Raw genomic sequence first — 15,504 nt, forward strand, 5'->3', positions numbered from 1 at the left:
AGTAAGCTCCATCCCTAGGAGAAAAGGGAGAGCACCACATCAAGGGAGCACCCCGTGGGACAAAAGAATCTGAACGGCAGCCCCTCGAGTCCCAGATTTTCCTTCTGACATAGTTTACCCAAATGAGAAGGAACCAGAAAAACAAGGTTCTTTAACACCCTCAGAAGGTCACACTAGTTCCCCAGCAATGGATCCAAACCAAGACAAAATCTCTGAATTGCCAGAAAAATAATTCAGAAGGTCGATTATTAAGCCAATCAAGGAGGCACCAGATAGAGGTGAAGGTCAACTTAAGGAAAGAAAAAACAATGATACAGAATATGACTGGAGAAACCATAGTGAAATATAGTGAAACAGCATAAAAATAAACAGTCACAACTTCTGGAAATCAGAGACATACTTAGAGAACGGAAAAATCACGGGAAAGTCTCAGCAATAGAATTGAACAAGTGGAAGAAAGAACTTCAGAGCTTGAAGACAAGGCTTTCAAATTAACCCAATTTGACAAAGACAAAGAAAAAAGAATTTTAAAAAGATGAATAATGACTTCAATAAGTTTGGTATTATGTTAAACAAGCAAACCTAAGAATAATTGGTGTTCCCAAGGAAAAAGAGAAATCTAAAGTTTGGAAAACATATTTGAGGAAAAAAAATCAAAGAAAATTTCCTCAGCCTTGCTAGAGATCCAGACATCCAAATACAAGAAGCTCAAAGAACATCTGGAAAAATCATCACAAAAAGATCATCACTTAGGCACATAGTCATGTTATCGAAAGTCAAGATGAAGGAAAGAATCTTAGAAACTGAGGCAAAAGCATCAGCCATCCCATAAAGGAAAACCTATCAGGTTAACAGTAGATTTCTCAGCAGAAACCCTGCAAGCTAGAATGGATTATGACCTATCTTTAGCCTACTTAGACAAAACAATTACCAGCCAAAAATTTTGTATCCAGTGAAACTAAGCATCATAAATGAATGAAAGGTACAGTCTTTTCCAGACAAATGCTGAGAGAATTTGCTACTACCAAGCCAGCACTATAAGAACTGCTAAAAGGATCTCTAAATCATGAAACGAATCCTTAAAATACACCAAAATAAAATCTCCTTAAAGCATACATCTCACAGGGCCTATAAAACAATAATGCAATGAAAAAATCCCCAGGGTATTCAAGCAACAATAGTACAATGAATAGAATAGTACCTCACATCTCAATACTAACGTTGAATGTCAATGGCTTAAAGGCTCCTCTTAAAAGATACAGAATTGCAGAGTGGATAAGAATTTGTCAACCAAGCATCTGCTGTCTTCAAGAGACTCACCTGATACATAAGGACCCACATAAACTTAAGGTAAAGGGGTGGAAAAAGATATTGCATGCAAATGGACACCAAAAGCGAGCAGGAGTAGCTCTTCTTATATCAGACAAAACAAACTTTGGAGCAACAGCAGTAAAAAAAGACAAAGAGGGACATTCTATAACGATAAAAGGACTAGTCCAACAGGAAAATATATATGCACTTAACACTGGAGCTCCCAAATTTATAAAACAATTACTACTAGGCCTAAGAAATAAGACAGACAACAACACAGTAATAGTGGGGGGCTTCAATACTCCTCTGACAGCACTAGCAAGTCATCAAGACAGAAATTCAACAAAGAAACCATGGACTTAAAGTATACCCTAGAACAAATGGATATTATTAACACATATTTAGAGAACATTCTACCCAGCAGCTGCAGAATACACATTCTATTCATCAGCACATGAAACAGTGTCCAAGGTAGACCATATGATAGGCCACAAAACAAGTCTCAAAAAATTTAAGAAATCAAAATTATAGCAAGTACTCTCTCAGACCACAACGGAATAAAATTGGAAATCAACTCCAAAATAAACCCTCAAAACAGTGCAAATACATGGAAATTAAATAACCTGCTTCTGAATGATGGTTGGGTCAACAATGGAATCAAGATGGAAAATTAAAAATGCTTGAAACTGAATTATAATAGTGATACAACCTATCAAAACCTTTGGGATACAGCAAATACAGTGCTAAGAGGAAAGTTCATAGCCTTAAATGTCTAAATCAAAAAGTCTGAAAGAATATATATAGACAATCTAAGGTCACACCTCAAGAAACTAGAGAAACAAGAACAAACCAAATCCAAAACCAACAGAAGAAAAGAAATAACAAAGATCAGAGTAGAACTAAATGAAATTGAAACAAAAAGTATAAAAGATAAGTAAAACAAAAAACTGGTTCTTTAAAAAGATAAATAAAATTGAGAGACCATTAGCGAGATTAACCAAGAAAAAAGGAGAAAAGATTCAAGTACGCTCAATTACAAGTGAAATGGGAGATATTACAACTGATAACACAGAAATACAAAAGATCATTCAAAGCTATTATGCACACCTTTAAGCACATAAACTAAAAAACCAAGAGGAGATGGATAAATTCCTGGAAATAGACTACCCTCCTAGATTAAACCAGGAAGAAATAGAAACTCTGAACAGACCAATTACAAGCAGCAAGATTGAAATGGTAATTAAAAAGTTACCAACAGAAAAAGTCTCGGACCAGATGGATTCACAGCTGAATTCTATCTGACATTCAAAGAAGAATTGGTACCAATCCTATTGACACTATTCCAAAAGATAAAGAGGGAATTCTCCCTAAATCATTCTATGAAGTCAATATCACCCTAACACAAAACCCAAAAAGGACCTAATAAAAAAGTAAACTACAGACTAATATTCCTGATTAACATAGATGCAAAAATCCTCAACAAAATACTAGCTAACTGAATTCAATAGCGTATCAACAAGATAATCCACCATGATCAAGTGGGTTTCATGCCAGGGATGCAGGGATGACTTAACACATCAATAAATGTGATACATCATGAACACAAAATTAAAAACAAAAATCGCATGATTATCTCAATAGACACAGTAAAAGCATTTGACAAAATCCAGCATTCCTTTATGATTAAAATCCTCAAAAAGGCCTAGTGTGATGGCTCACACCTGTAATCCCAGCACTTTGAGAGGCTGAGGCAGGTGGATCACTTGAGGTAAAGAGTTTGAGACTAGCCTGGTCAACATAGCAAAACTCCATCTTTACTAAAAACACAAAAAATTAGCCAAACATGATGGCACATGCCTGTAATGCCAGCTACTCGGGAGGCTGAGGCAGGAGAATTGCTTGAACCTGGGAGGGGAAGGTTGCGGTGAGCCAAAATCACACCACTGCACTCCAGCCTGGGTGACAGAGTGAGACTCCATCTCAAAAACAACAATAGCAACAATGAAAAGAAACCTCAGCAATATCAGCACAAAAGTGCCATACTATAAGGTAATAAAAGCCATCTATGACAAACCCACAGCCAACATTATACTGAACAAGGATAAATTGAAAGCATTACCACTGGGAACTGCAACAAGACAAGGATGCCCACTTTCATCTTTTCTATTCAACATAGTACTGGAAATCCTAGTCAGAGCACTGAGACAAGAAAAAGAAATAAAGGGCATCCAAATCAGTAAAGAGGAAGTCAAACTGTCATTGTTTGCTGATGTCATGATTGTATACTTAGAAAACCCTGAAGACTCATCCGAAAAGCTCTTAAAACTGGTAAATGAATTCAGCAAGGTTTCAAGATATAAAATTAATGTACACAAATCAGTAGCCTGCTATACACCAACAATGACCAAACTGAGAATCAAATCAAGAACTCAACCCCCTTTACAATAGCTGCAAAAAAAAAAAAAGAAAAAAAAACTTAGGAATATACTTAACCAAGGTGGTGAAGGACCTCAGAAGAAAAACTACAAAACGCTGCTGAAAGCAATCATCAAAGACACAAACAAATGGAAACACATCATATTCATGAATGGGTGGAATCATTATTGTGAAAATGACCATACTGCCAAAAACAATCTACATGTTCAATGCAATTCCCATCAAAATACCACCATAATTCCTCATAAAACTAAAAAAAATCCTAAAATTCATATGGAACCAAAAAAAAAAAAAAAAGAGCCCACATAGTCAAAGCAAGACTAAGTGAAAAGAACAAATCTATATGCATTTCATTACCCAACTTCAAACTATACTATAAGACCATAGTCACCGGTATAAAAACAGGTGCTGGTATAAAAACAGGTATATAGACTAATGGAACAGAGTAAAAAAAAATCCAGAAATAAAGTCAAATACTTGTAGTCAACTGATCTTTGACAAAGCAAACAAAAACGTAAAGTGGGGGAAGGGACACCCTATTCAACAAAAGGTGCTGTGGTAATTGGCAAGCCACATGCAGAAGAATAAAACTGGATCGTCATCTCTTACTTTATACAAAAATCAACTCAAGGTGGATTGAAGACTTAAATCTAAGACCTGAAACCATAAAAATTCTAGAAGATAACATTGGAGAATCCCTTCTAGACACTGGCTTAGTCAAAGACTTCATCACCAAGAACCCAAAGCAAATGCAACAAAAACAAAGATAAATAGATGAGACTTGTAATTAAACTAAAAGACTTCTGCACAGCAAAAAAAATAATCAGAAGAGTAAACAGACATCCCACATGTGGGAGAAAATCTTCACAATTGATAAATCCAGCAAAGGAGTAATATCAAGAATCTATGAGGAACTCAAACAAATCAGCAAGAAAAAAACAAACAATCCCATCAAAAAGTGGGCTAAGGACATGAATAAACAATTCTCAAAAGAAGACATACAAATGGCCAACAAACATATGAAAAAATACTCAACATCAGTAGTTATCAGGGAAATTCAAATCAAAACCACAAGCGATACCACTTTACTCTTGAAAGAATGGCCATGATCAGAAAATAAAAAAATAATAGATGTTGGTGTGGATGTGGTGAAAAGGGAACACTTTCACACAGTTGGTGGGAATGTAAACTAGTACAACCACTGTGAAAAGCAGTGTGGAGATTTTTTAAAAGACTAAAAGGGACAGGTGCAGTGGCTCATGCCTGCAATCCCAGCACTTTGGAAGGCCGAGGCAGGCAGATCACCTGAGGTCAGGAGTTCGAGACCATCCTGGCCAAAATGGCAAAACCCTGTCTCCACTAAAAATACAAAAAATTAGCTGGGCGTAGTGGTGTGTGCCTGTATGCACAGCTATTTGAGAGGCTGAGGGAGGAGAATTGCTTGAACCCAGGAAGAGGAGGTTGCAGTGAGCTGAGGTCAAGCCATTGCACTCCAGTCTGGGCAACAGAGTAAGACTCCATCTCAAAAAACAAACAAACAAACAAACAAAAAGAGCTAAAAGTAGATTTACCATATGATGCAACAATCCCACCACTGGGTGTCCACCCAGAGAAGAATAAGTCATTGTATGGAAAAGATACTTGCACATGCATGTTTATAGCAGCACAATTTGCAATTGCAAAAATATGGAACCAGCCCAAATGCCCATCAGTCAATGAGTGAATAAAAAAAATGTGGTGTACATATATCATAGAATACTGCTCAGTCATAAAAAGGAACAAAATAATGGCATTTGCAGCAACCTAGATGGAATCGGAGACCATTATTCTAAGTGAAGTGACTCAGGAATGAAAAACCAAACATCATATGTTCTCACTCATAACTGGGAGCTAAGCTAAGAAGATGTAAAGGCATAATAACGAGACAATGGACTTTAGAGACTTGGGGGAAAGGGTCGTGGGTGGGGGTGATGGATAAAAGACTACACATTGGATACAGTGTACACTGCTCAGGTGATGATGGGTGCACCAAAATCTCAGAAATCACCACTAAAGAACTTCTTCTTTAAAAAAAATTAATAATAATAAGTGAAAAAATCAAGTTCCTTGTTAATTTTACATTTTAGATAATAGAGATTGATGTATCATATAGTACCATCAGTTTTTATAGGATCAGAATGTAATATGATAAATATTTAATTCTAAAATGATACTCAAAGTATTGTATCTTTATCATACTTCATGTATTTTGAAGGTGCTCTGTATCCTACTGTATCTCAAAATAATTTGCTGTGTGTATGCGCTCCTTAAAGGATTTAGATATGTGAATTTGGTGGGGAGGGCAGATACATCACCTTCTATTGTAATACTTGTTTTCCAAGTTAAATTTGAAGTATAATAGATCACCTTTTTGCAGTGGAGGGGACTAAAAATAATACAGGTTTACTATGGTGCAGTTCTGGAGGTCAAGAAGTTCAAAATAAGTCAGCAGGGATGTGTTCCTTCTGGGGATCTTTAGAGGAGAATCTATTTCTTTACCTTTTCCCACTTCTGAAGGTTGCCCATGTTTCTTGGCTCTTGTCCACACCTCACTCTGACCTCAGCCTTGGTCATCACATTGATCAGATTTTTCAGTTTAACTTCTCTTTGTTCTCACTATTTGTAATTCTTCTGAAATGATAGTTATAGGAAATGGTTATAATTATTTTTTGTCTAGGCTGTACCTTTTTATAAAATTGGCTATCTTGATTGTTTAAAAAAGAGTCCTAATGATTAAAAATTCAACTAAAAATAATAAATAAAGGAGTACCTAGAAAAAAAAAAGAAAAAGAAATAGGATAAATTTCTGGCTATAACATACTTTCTTCACGTAATCAATGTTTTAACTCAGAAATTTCTCTGTACTCCTTCTTGACTTTCCATCTTGCCCAGTAGTATCCTCACCCAAGCTGATATCTTTTGCTGGAATATTACAATGACTAATACAATACGTACTTTTCCAAAATTTAAATTTGCTCATGTTATTTCCCCTTCACAATTCTTTAATGGATTTGCTGCACAGACTCTCTTTCTCTCTGTCTCTCTCTATAACAAAACTCACAAGACTCTGCAAGATCTGGCCCCTAACTACTGCTTCAAACTTTGTGCTGCAGACACAAACTTCTTTTCAGCAGTTAATAAATCAGTCAATTTAATCAATGAATATTTTTGAGTGACTATTATGTACCTTTCTGTGGTACTGGGTATATGTAAGTACACAAAACAAAGATCAGTGCTATCAACCGAGCTTACATTCTAGCTAAGCAGTCAATGAATACACAAGAAACACTATCTATGTAAACTCTCAACTATGTGAAAACGTAATAAGCCCTGTGGAAAAACAAATAGAAAAATACAGCAGGATAAGCATGGAGTGGGGTAAGTTGGAGCATTGTGGAAAATGGGACAGTCAGGATAGACTCCATTGCGAATGTGGACCTGATGCTTGTGAAGCAGCTGGCTCAGGAGGTATCTGGTAGAGGGGACTAAAGCATTAAGATGGGAGCAAAGCTGGTGTGCTCTGAGGATGTCAGGGAGGGCAGTACATTTGATGCTGAGAGGGTGAAGGGGAGAGCAGAGAGAGGTAACAGAGGTAAACTGGGCTACAGATCAGGTAGTTCCTCATACAGCTCCTACCATGGAGAATTTGTACTTAACATTGTCACATTTCCTCATTTGGTAAATTCCTGCTTATCATTCCCATCTCAGTTCAAGTTTACTTTTGCTGGAAAATCTTTCTGATGAAGTCAACTAAGTCATCTTACTGCAGGTTCTCATAGAACTATGAATTTCTCTCTTTTTTTTTTTTTTGAGACAGGGTATCATTCTGTCGGCCAGGCTGAAGTGCAGTGGTGCAATCATAGCTCACCGTAACCTCTGTCTCCTGGGTTCAAGTGGTTCTTCTGCCTCACCCTCCCAAGTACCTGGGATTACAGGCAACTGCCACCACACTCAGCTAATTGTTTTGTATTTTTAATAGAGACTAGATTTCACTATGGTGGCCAGGCTGGTCTCCAACTCCTGACCTCGGGTTCAGGAGACCTTCAGGACACCTGAGGCCAAGGCAGGTGGCCTGAGACCACCTGCGTCGACCTCCCAAAGTGCTGGGATTACAGGCATGAGCCACTATGCCCGGCCTGTCTTGTATTCTTTATCACAGTTATGTTTTACATTTTTGGCATGATTATTTTGTAATACTTTGACTCCCTGCTAGGCTGCAGGCTCCGTGAAGACTGGACCATTTCTGCTTGTACTTGCTACAGACTTCACAGCACATTTCACAGTGTTGAAAACCTAGTAGATGTGTAATAAATTATGTTGAATCAATCAGTAAATGAAACACATATTAAGCACTTTTGTGAAGTGACACAGCAGAGTGAATATGAACAAACCACTTACATGTGCCAAGACTGTATTTCTTCCATGTTCAATGGACAGTTGGACTGAGCTGTCTCCAAGATCAATTAAGGACATATGATTTAGTGAAAAAGATTCAACATATTGCCTTCTTTTTTTTTTTTATCATACTTTAAGTTCTAGGGTACATGTGCACAACATGCAGGTTTGTTACATATGTACACATGTCCCCATGTTGGTGTGCTGCACCCATCAACTCGTCATTTTCATTAGGTATATCTCCTAATGCTATCCCTCCCCCCTCCCCCACCCCATGACAGGCCCAGTGTGTGATGTCCTCCTTCCTGTGTCCAAGTGTTCTCATTGTTCAATTCCCACCTATGAGTGAGAACATGCAGTGTTTGGTTTTTTGTCCTTGTGATAGTTTGCTGAGAATGATGGTTTCCAACTTCATCCATGTCCCTACAAAGGACATGAACTCATCCTTTCTTATGGCTGTAGAGTATTCCATGATGTATATGTACCACATTTTCTTAATCCAGTCTATCATTGATGGACATTTGGGTTGGTTCCAAGTCTTTGCTATTGTGAATAGTGCCACAATAAACATATGTGTGCATGTGTTTTATAGCAACATGATTTATAATCCTTTGGGTATATACCCAGTAATGGGATGGCTGGGTCAGATGTTATTTCTAGTTCTAGATCCCTGGAATCGCCACACTGTCTTCCACAATGGTTGAACTAGTTCACAGTCCCACCAACAGTGTAAAAGTGTTCCTATTTCTCCACATCCTCTCCATCCTGTTGCTTCCTGACATTTTAACGATCATCATTCTAAGTGGTGTGAGATGGTATCTCATTGTGGTTTTGATTTGCATTTCTCTGATGGCCATTGATGATGAGCATTTTTTCATGTGTCTGTTGACTGCATAAATGTCTTCTTTTGAGAAGCGTCTCTTCATAATCCATGCTCACTTTTTGATGGGGTTGTTTGATTTTTTCTTGTAAATTTGTTTGAGTTCTTTGTGAATTCTGGATGTTAGCCCTTCGTCAGATGGATAGATTGCAAAAATGTTCTCCCATTCTGTAGGTTGCCTGTTCACTCTAATGGTAGTTTCTTTTGCTGTGCAGAAGCACCTTAGTTTAATTAGATGCCATTTGTCAATTTTGGCTTTTGTTGCCATTGCTTTTGGTGTTTTAGTCATGAAGTCTTTGCCCATGCCTGTGTCCTGAATGGTATTGCCTAGGTTTTCTTCTAGGGTTTTTATGGTTTTAGGTCTAACATTTAAGTCTTTAATCTGTCTTGAATTAATTTTTGTATAAAGTGTAAGGAAGGGATCCAGTTTCAGCTTTCTACATGTGGCTGACACCCCACTGTCAACATTAGACAGATCAATGAGACAGAAAGTTAAAAAGGATATCCAGGAATTGAACTCAGCTCTGCACCAAGGGGACTCAATAGACATCTACAGAACTCCCCACCCCAAATCAACAGAATATACATTCTTCTCAGCACCACATCGCACTTATCCCAAAATTGACCACATAGTTGGAAGTAAAGCAATCCTCAGCAAATATAAAAGAACACAAATTATAACAAACTGCCTCTCAGACCATAGCGCAATCAAACTAGAACTCAGGATTAAGAAAGTCACTCAAAACCACTCAACTACATGGAAACTGAAAAACCTGCTCCTGAATGAGCAGGCTGTAGAGTATTTATGGCTGTAGAGTATTCCATGATGTATATGTACCACATTTTCTTAATCCAGTCTATCACTGATGGACATTTGGGTTGGTTCCAAGTCTTCTGGGCACATAACGAAATGAAGGCAGAAATAAAGATGTTCTTTGAAACCAATGAGAACAAACACAATGTAGCAGAATCTCTTGGACACATTTAAAGCAGTGTATAGAGGGATTTTTATAGCCCTAAGTGCCCATAACAGAAAGCAGGAAAGATTTAAAATTGACATCCTAACATCACAATTAAAAGAACTAGAGAAGCAAGAGCAAACACATTCAAAAGCTAGCAGAAGGCAAGAAATAACTAAGAACAGAGCAGAACTAAAGGAGATAGAGACATAAAAAACCCTTCAAAAAAATCAATGAATCCACGAGCTAGTTTTCTGAAAAGATCAACAAAATCTATACACTGCTAGCAAGACTAATAAAGAAGAAAAGAGAGAAGAATCAAATAGACGCAATAAAAAATGATAAAGGGAATAGCACCACCGATCCCACAGAAATACAAACTACCATCAGATAATAGTATAAACATCTCTATGCAAATAAACTAGAAAATCTAGAAGAAATGAATAAATGCCTGGACAAATACACCCTCCCAAGACTAAACCAGGAAGAAGTTGAATCCCTGAATAGACCAATAACAGACTCTGGAATTAAGGCAATAATTAATAGCCTACCAACCAAAAAAAGTCCAGGACCAGATGGATTCACAGCTGGAATCTACCAGAGGTACAAGGAGGACCTGGTACCATTCCTTCTGAAACTATTCCAATCAATAGAAAAAGAGGGAATCCTCCCTAACTCATTTTATGAGGCCAACATCATCCTGATACCAAAGTCTGGCAGCGACACAACAAAAAAAGAGAATTTTAGACCAATATCCCTGATGAATATCGATGCAAAAATTCTCAATAAAATACTGGCAAACCAAATCCAGCAGCACATCCAAAAGCTTATCCACCATGATCAAGTGAGTTTCATCCCTGGGATGCAAGGCTGGTTCAACATATGCAAATCAGTAAATGTAATCCAGCATATAAACAGAACAAATGACAAAAACCACATGATTATCTCAATAGATGCAGAAAAGGCCTTTGACAAAATTCAACAGCCCTTCATGCTAAAAACTCTCAATAAATTAGGTATTGATGGGATGTATCTCAAAATAATAAGAGGTATTTATGACAAACCCACAGCCAATATCATACTGAATGGGCAAAAACTGGAAGCATTCCCTTTGAAAACTGGCACAAGACGGGGATGCCCTCTCTCACCACTCCTATTCAACATAGTGTTGGAAGTTCTGGCCAGGGCAATCAGGCAGGAGAAAGAAATAAAGGGTGTTCAATTAGGAAAAGAGGAAGTCAAATTGTCCCTGTTTGCAGATGACATGATTGTATATTTAGAAAACCCCATCATCTCAGTCCAAAATCTCCTTAAGCTGATAAGTAACTTCAGCAAAGTCTCAGGATACAAAATCAATGTGCAAAAATCACAAGCATTCTTATACACCAATAGCCAACAAACAGAGAGCCAAATCCTGAGTGAACTCCCATTCACAATTGCTTCAAAGAGGATAAAATACCTAGGAATCCAACTTACAATTGATGTGAAGGACGTCTTCAAGGAGAACTACAAACCACTCCTCAACAAAATAAAAGAGGACACAGACAAATGGAAGAAAATTCCATGCTCATGGATAGGAAGAATCAATATCATGAAAATGGCCATACTGCTCAAGGTAATTTATAGATTCAATGCCATCCCCATCAAGCTACCAATGACTTTCTTCACAGAATTGGAAAAAACAAAGCTGCTTTAAATTTCATATGGAACCAAAAAAGAGCCCACATTGCCAAGACAATCCTAAGCCAAAAGAACAAAGCTGGAGGCATCATACTACCTGACTTCGAAGTATATTACAAGGCTACAGTAACCGAAACAGCATGGTACTTGTACCAAAACAGAGATATCGACCAATGAAACAGATCAGAGCCCTCAGAAGTAATACCACACATCTACAACCATCTGGTCTTTGACAAACCTGACAAAAACAAGAAATGGGGAAAGGATTCCCTAATTAATAAATGGTGCTGGGAAAACTGGCTAACATATTGCCTTCTAATTGTTTGTTGCCCTAGTTCATTTATGAAGAGATGTTACTTATAAATACACTTTGTTATGGGCTGAGTTTTGTCCCTTCCTCCCCCTAAAATTGATATACTGAAGTCCTAAACTCTAGTACTTCAGAATGTAACTGTGTTTGGTGATAGGACCTTAGAGAACTAATTATGGTAAAATGAGGTTTTTTTTTATGGGTGGGCCATTTTCCAATATGAATGGTGTCCTTATAAGAAAAGGAGATTTGGACACAGGTCACACAGAATGAGGACAACTATGTGAAGACACAAGAAGATGACATCATCTGCAAGTCAACAAGAGGCTTCAGAAAAAAACAAACTTACTGACACTTTGATCTTGGCCTTATAGCCTCCAGAACTGTGAGAAAATAAATGTCTTTTGTTAAAGCTACCCAGTTTGTGGTATTATGTTATGGCAGCTCTAGCAAACTAATAGATACTAAAAAAAATTCTTCAGACATCTGATTTCTGGTTCTGCACGTAAGGAAGGGGCTTAGAAGTTATCACTCCACCCTAACAACAGATAAAAAGCTTCCCCTCCCGCTAAACCTCACTACCACATTATTAAAGGCTATTTAGCACAGTTCTTTTTACCTACTACATCATGTCTGGAAATTACAGGGCATACCAAAGACAAAAAAATATAGGTTTACATGACAGAGCAAGCACCAGAACCAGACATGTCAGGGATGTTGAAATGATCAGACCAGGAATTTAAAATAACTGTGATTAATATGTTAAAAGCTCTAATTAATAAAGTAGATAGCATTAAAGAACAGATGAGCAATGTAAGCAAGAATAAATAAATCCTGAGAAATAACCAAAAAATGAAATGCTGGAGATTAAAAGTACTGTAACAGAAATGCTTTTGGTGAACTTATCAGCAGAACGGACATAGTCGAGAAAAGAACCTCTGACCTTAAGTATAACTCAGCAGAAATTTGCAAAGCTGAAAGGCAACAAAGGTAGCAAAGATGAAAAAGAAGAAGAAAAATAAAAAGGAACAGATGAAATATTTGAAACAGTAATGACCAAGAATTTCCTTCAAATTAATGTCAGATACCAACCCACAGGTCCAGAAAGCTCAAAGGACACCAAGTGGGACAATGAAGAAGAAGAAAAAAGAAAAACAAAACAAAAAATCTAGGCACATCATTTGCAAAAACCTAGGCATATCATTTGCAAATTACATAAAATCAAAAATAAAGAAAACATCCTGAAAGAGGGATAAAACATCTTACCTATAGACTCGTCTATAGATGAACAAAGATAAGAATTAATCCAACTTATCTTCAGAAACCATGCAAGTAACAACAAGAGGAATAAAGTATTTAAAGTGTTGAGGAAAGAAGCCAACCTAGAATTCCATACTCTGCAAAATTATCCTTTAGAAGTGAAGGAGAAATAGTTTCTCGGAGAAATAGTTTCTCAGACAAAAAAATTGAGGGAATGTCTTTCTAGCAGATCTGCTTTACAAGACATGTTAAAAGAAATGTATCTTAGAGAGAAAAAACATAATACAGATAAAAACTCAGATCTATATAAAGAAAGGAATAATACCAAAGACAGAATAAGTGAAGGTAAAATAAAAATTTATTTTTCTTGTTCTTAATTTATATAACAGCTGACAGTGTGTTCAAAATAATAATGGTAGCAATGTATTTTAGTACATCTGCATATGTATACTTATATGTAAGTGAAATGAATGCCAGTAATGATACAAGGATACAAGAGGGAGAATTAGGATTGTCTTGTTATTTTATGGTTCTCACATTACCCATTAAGTGGTAAAACGTTATTTGAAAGTGGGCTTAAATTAGTTGTAAATGTATGATGCAAGTTCTAGGGAAGAAATGGGGGATAAAAAGAAGTATAACTGATATGCTAAGAATGGAAAGAAAATAAAATCATATAAAATACCCCAAACCACAAAAGGCAGAAAGGAGCAGAAGACAAAAATAGGAACAAAGAACAAGGGCAACAAATTAAAAACTGTGACAAATATGGTAGATATTTGTTTTAAATATCAGTGGCCTAAATACACCAATTAAAAGACAGAGATTGTCAGAGTGTATCAAAAAATAAAACTCAACTATATGTTGTCTACAAGGAACTCACTTTGAACAGAGAAAAATTTACTATGTTAACACTAACCAAAAGAAAGCAGTAGTAGCCATATTAAACTTAGACAGCAGAATTCAAAGCAAGAGGAGTTATCAGGGATAAAGAAGAGCATTACAAAGTTTACTTATCCTCCATTTATGATTTATAGATATCTCTGATCTGCATTTGCCATATCAATGCTCCCATCATCTTCCTTTTATAGATATCAGCTAAAAGAGAACTTTTAGAAATCCTAGTGCTCTGCCAATCAGAAATATGAGACCAGAGAAGTTGAGTGATTTTCCTAAGACTTTTCAGCCAGTCAGATTTCTGTATGTATTACCATTGGCCTGGTAAACTGTCCTGTCTCATAAACCTAGTGGACATTTTTTGGAGAAGCAGGTCCACAGGTCCTTAATGCTTTGTAAATACATTCTTTTCTTTAGAAGCAATTTATGAGAAGTGAAAATGAGTTTATATTCTTAATAATTTTAATATGAGGTAACTCAATAGTGCAATTCCATTACATTTATGAATCCAGCAATAGTCTTTCACACTGAATTTTGTAGCAGTATCTTTTGTTTGAAATAATTCAAATCTGATATTTTAAACTTCTAATAAAGTTTGAAATATTTTTTAACCAGTATTCAAATTTGTTCAAGATAAATTGCAGATTATTCTTAAAATTATTTTTCTTGTTGTGTATTTTGATCTAAAAGCAATAGATTACATAAATTATTTTAACCTCAGAAATGAAATGTGTTTTTTATGTATACTTCATACACAGATTATTATGAATAAACTCAAGATTTCATTGACATTAAATGTGAGTGGAAATCATCATTTGTTTTGGAAACAAACGTTTAAAAATAATTCCTTCTATTTTAATATATAACTACTAAGTAAGCATCTAAATATAGCCTATACTGCTCCATGTATGATTAGAATTATAGATTTCGTCAGTCACATATTATTAGCATATTAATAATAATTTCTATTTTAAAGGAAATCACTTTTTCTCAGTTCTCTAAGAGGATTCATAATTTCTTTGCGCTGACCTGACAAATGCAGTAAAGTAGTATTAACCTATATATGATTGTATGCTTCACAAATGTGTTATTTCTCATTACTAGACTTTAGTTCCTTCCAGATGTGTGTAAACTGATGTCCAGATCACTCTCCAGAGTTACTTATAATTAATATTAATTTTTGTCACTCAGCTTTTCCTGAAGATGAAGGTCCCCTTATTTAAAATAAACTTAAAATATATTTTATTCTCGTCTTTTTTTCTGCGAGTATCAATCACAATCGAAGGATTTCTATCCTGTCTCATTTTTATGTTTAATGCTGATGTTATTAAAAATGC

Source organism: Colobus angolensis, unplaced genomic scaffold (assembly GCF_000951035.1).
Source record: "Colobus angolensis palliatus isolate OR3802 unplaced genomic scaffold, Cang.pa_1.0 Scaffold123, whole genome shotgun sequence".
Lineage (NCBI taxonomy): Eukaryota > Metazoa > Chordata > Mammalia > Primates > Cercopithecidae > Colobus > Colobus angolensis.